The 5,111-nt window shown below is 38.7% G+C and overlaps 1 pseudogene; it reads left to right on the top strand.

Annotated features, from left to right (window-relative positions):
• Window positions 1-1,521: 1,521 nt before the first annotated feature.
• LOC118848193 lies at window positions 1,522-2,837 on the top strand (annotated as a pseudogene).
• The last annotated feature ends 2,274 nt before the right edge of the window (window positions 2,838-5,111 follow it).

Here is a 5,111-nt window from a genome sequence, read left to right as displayed (position 1 = left end):
ACAGACCATCAAGTACAATGCCCTTATTTTGTAGTGCCTGGCATGTAATAAGTACTTAATAAATTTTTCTAATTGCTATAGATGAAGGTACTAGAGTAAAGGAAGATTAAATGATTTGCCCAGAACCTAACAGCTAAGTGTTTAAGGAAGATTTGAACCTAGGTCTTCCTGAATCCAAGTCTAGTGCCCTATATGTTATACCATGCTGCCTCTCAAATCACAAATCATTGAAGAATTGATGCAAAATAACTTTATTCAATACATATTCTCAAATTAACTCGTTTGTCCTCTTCTTGGCTTCCCCATCCAGTCAATTAAATTGCAGAGGGGTTGCAATCTGGTTACTTAGCCAAGAAGCAGACAAACAAATAAATTTTAAAATGCATATTGAAGAAAATTAATTAGAATAAATGAAATAAAAGAATGAGAAACAGCAGTTGGTATTTCCTGCCTACACGTGATTACACAAATTGCCTTCCAATCTATTCAATATGAAGGCCAAGTTTGTGTTTTTGTTCCTCATGAGCAGAGCAAACATTCAGACAAACTCAGGAAGTTTTGCAGCTCAAACACCATGCTGGGACTGCCCAGGGATGCTGTCTATGCTTCTTTGTGAACAGCTGATGAATAGTTCATTATGTCTAAAGGAGTGACAAGGGATAGATGTGGAGGAAATAAGCATTGTCCTTACATCTTTTTCTGAATGTTCTCCAGTAGCATATTGAGCTACTTGGGCATAATGAATGGTTCATTAGAAGACCACCTGTTGTCCATTTAATATCAAAAAATGAAGATCAGCTAGAGACCACAAGATTCCTCAGTACTTCGGTCAACCCACAATTAAAATGTCTAATCCAAGATTTAGTTTTCATGAACAGCCTCCTAAACTGGGAGTCAGAAAAATCCAGGTTCTATTACAAAATAAAAAGAAAATACTGAAAAATTTGGTATACTTTAGGACGTGGTATATACTTTGCACCTGAGCAGAACGGTGATTCCAAAAACCTGAAGGCTTTGTGAGGCATTAGGACAGGGAAATGGATGCTATGACCCCTTAAGCTTCCTTTAAATTGATGAATTTCTGGTTTTCAAAAAAGTATTTAGTTTCCTGTATGTCCTAAAGAGTGACACATTTTCTACAATGGCTTGCAAATTGCTTGCAATAAGCAATCATTTTGATATTTTTTCATCATGTGACAGCAACAGTCACATGTGTGTGCTTCTTTTGACATTAGCCTCAGATTTTGACTAGCTGGTTTTCCCAACTTTAATTGGTTCTTTGGCAATTGAGTACTAGACATTGCTTTCCTTTTGTGTGTGTTTTTAAAAATGGATATTGCTGAGGAAGGGAGGAAGTCAGGAGCAGCCTGAGCAGACAAAACTGAGAGCAGGGACCTCCTGGCTATATCTATGAGGTCGTAGGGATGGAGGAGATAAGAGGGTGCTCCAAGAGATTGGAGAATTATGAATTGGGCCATGCCCAACCTGTCCAAGTCACCCAATTCTGGTATAGGGTCTGTGATGGGGTCCAGGGAGCAGGTGCTAGCCTTCAGCCAAATCTACTTCCCTCAACCCTGCTCCACATGAAAAACAATATCAGGAGTCAAGGGTCCTTTGGAAATCTTACATCATGTTAAATTTCCCAGATATGCTGAGATCATTCACTTGACATTACCTAATGGCACAGAGACAGTGGTCAGGTTTAGAAGTTACTGGTAGCAAAGTTCAGTCTTTTGAAGGAATTTCAGGTATAGATGCCAAGAAGACAGCCTTTGAGTTTACAGAGACATTCTTCAAACACCAGTGTCCGAGGATATGCTTGGTTGAATTTTCAATGGTTCTGGGAAATCTATTGACAGAGGCCCAGTTTTCCTAGCTAAAGACTTTCTTGATATTATGGGACAACCAATCAACCCTTATTGTTGAATCAGCCCTGAGGAAATTATTCAAACTGGCATTTCAGTAATAAATGGCATCAAGGACATTGCTACAGGGCACAAAATTCTCATCTTCCCTGTTGCTGGCTTACCCGCAGCTCAGATCTGTCATCAGCCTGGTTTGGTGAAGAAATCCAAAGATGTTACAGACTACAGTGAGGAGAATATTGCAATTGTCTTTGCTGCTATAGGTATAAACATAGAAACTGCTTGATTCTTCAAATGGTTCAATGGATAACATCTGTCTCTTTTTGGCCAATGACCCAACCATTGTGTATATTATCCCTCCTTGTCTGGCTTTAACAACAGCAGAATTCCTGGCCCATCAGTGTGAAAAGCATGTATTGGTCATTCTAACAGATATGAATTCTTATGCTGAAGCTCTTCAAGAGGCTTTTGCAGCCTGAGAAGAAGTCCCTGGCTGAGATAGCTTTCCAGGCTACATGTATACGGATTTAGCCACAATATATAAGTGAACTGGTTCTATGGAAGTCGGAAATGTCTCAATTACTCAGATCCTCTATCCTCACCATGCCCCATGATGATATCAGTCATCTCATCCCTAACTTGACTGGATATATTACCAAAGAACAAATCTATATGGACAAGCAGTTGCCTAACAGACAGATTTATCCACCCATTAATGTATTTCCCTCCTTGTCTCAGTTAATGAAGTATGTTGTTGGAGACCAGAAAAGACCATGCAGATGTATCTATGCATGTTATGTCATTGGTGAAAATGCACACACCATGAAAACAGTTGTTGGAGAAGCTCTCACCTCAGATGATCTCATTTATCTGGAATTTTTGTAGAAGTTTGAAAGGAGTTTTATTGGTCAGGTTTTTTAAGAAAACCGCACTGTCTATGAGGCTTTGGACATTAGCTGGCTGCTCCTTTGAATCTTCCCCTAAAAATTATTGAAGAGAATCTCTCAAAGAACCCTGAGCAAATTTTACCCTCCAGACTCAGCAAAGCAATAGCTTTGACTTCATCTCTGTGAAATATTCTTCCCTTCCCCTTCCCACTTTGTGTTGGAGTTTATGTGTTACCCTGTACTTAAAACAAAGAATAGGTAACATCGTGCCATGGTTCCTGATGTTTTAAACTGATAATAGACTTTAAAATATCCCTCATTCAAAAAACTGGATCTTCAATGCTTTGTTAAAGTGACTACGTGGACTGAATTGAAGCTGTCTTTTATTGATGTTCCTGTTTTGTACATAATGGTGTAGTTAATAGCCTCATTATACCCTAATTATATGGGTTTCCTGGACCTTATTTCTTTAAACCTCTTAAGGAGTGTGGCTAGATGAAGCTGTGATTTCTTGCGTTCCAAATAAGGAACAAACCTAAGTCTGTGCAAATCTTTTAGAAAGAGCAAAGAGGCATCTATTTAATGCTTCTTACTAGAGAGCATGTCTTGTAATCATCCTGCATACAACTGTTCCCATACTGGGGGCGGCTAGGTGGCACAGTGAGCAGAGCACTGGCCCTGGAGTCAGGAGGACCTGAGTTCAAATCCAGCCTCAGACACTTGACATACTAGCTGTGTGACTTTGGGCAAGTCACTTAACCCCAATCGTCCTGCCTTCTCCCCTCCAAAAACAACCAGCTGTTCCCATATTGCTTCCCAAAACGTATGGTAGTTATTTATTCACCTATCATGGACAGACTAGCAAGGGAAATCTCTTCTCTCTAATTTTGACTATGTCTGATAAGGAGGATGATATCTATAATATATGAAGTCAGAACGCAGGTGACCACTGACCTTGATTCAGACTCTGGATGGAAGAGGAACTCTTGGGTTTTGCTGCTATTCTTTCTTAGGCATAAAAACTTGCAACTTTTGCGCAACTGGTATTCATCTGGTAGAACAGTGACTTTTCTACTTTGCCATGGTGATCCTTACTGAGCCTCCAATGCAGGGGACTTCTGATGCCCAGTTAGTCTTGCTAGTGATGCAAAAATCCATTAGCCTGTTGGAAAGAGCGTAGGAGCAGGTGAACACCCTATCCCGGTTCCACCTTGATAAATCAAGGTGTATTAGTATTCTGACATGCTCTAAGTGTTTAAATCTCTAAAATGTTTACCAAAAAGTTAAAGTGTAACAAAAAGGGGAAACAGGACAACATGTTAATTCATGTAGATCCATTATAGAGCATTCTCTTGAAATTCTCCATTTGGTCCTGTTTTCTAATCACTTCAGTCTCTCCAGGGTTAATGCTGTGACACAAATAATGCTGAGATTCATCAGGATTCTAGTTTGCTCCTACCTGGTGTTATCCCTGCAGCTGTCTTCCATACAGATTTTCCGTTGTTTGGTGTCTTTGTACTCTTTGTAATTTGGGTGCAATTGCAATTTCTTTTCTAGCGCATTCCATCACTAAAGTTACACGAAATCTTTTACTTTTCTCTGAGCAAGAAGGGGTTGTTAGCATGAAAATGTCAGGTAGAAAGTGTGACATCTGAACATTTCAATATGAAAAATAAAGGATAAATGGAATGGAAAAAATGGATATCACTCTAAATAAACTGCTAAAAGTTCTTCTTCAAGAGCACACTTCAATATCCATTAGAGATAGTGCAGTAAATATTAGTGTGGGAAAGTCAAGCATTTCAAGGGCCATTGAGGCCCATAATGAAGTAGTCTCATCAAAGCAAAAAAAAAAAGGAAAATGTGGTTGAAAAACAAACAAAAAAACTCACAAAACTGTCACTTCAAAATAACCTAAGTAATGTTCAATGCTCCCTTCAGAGGGACCCTGCATCTGCAGAGGGGAATTATTTTTGACTCTTTTGCTATGTACAGTAGGTTTCTTGAAGTTAGAAGAAAAGAAAGACCATCTCTTTTTTGCCCAAAATAGCTATTAGTTGGTAATACAAAGTAAAAATGCTTGTTGAGGACAAGACAATATAAAGATTAGAGGACTGAAGGGGGAGGGGGAAAGATAATTTTTACTGATTGAACTTGGTTTTTTTATTCAAGGTTATACCAAAACTATTTTCCAAAGAAGTCCAAGTCAGCCTATAAGATCTAGGTATCTTCATTCATTTGTAAGATATCAACTCAAAACATTTTGAGGAGAATTTTTTTAACCTCAACAAGCCTGGCAGTCTCATCATTTCAGGAATGTTGAACTCTGAAAAATTTGTTGATAAACAGAGAAGCTAGA

This window comes from Trichosurus vulpecula, chromosome 4, assembly GCF_011100635.1.
Source record: "Trichosurus vulpecula isolate mTriVul1 chromosome 4, mTriVul1.pri, whole genome shotgun sequence".
Taxonomy (NCBI): Eukaryota; Metazoa; Chordata; class Mammalia; order Diprotodontia; family Phalangeridae; genus Trichosurus; species Trichosurus vulpecula.
The sequence above is the reverse complement of the archived record's forward strand: the minus strand, read 5'-3'. Positions and strand labels throughout refer to the sequence as shown.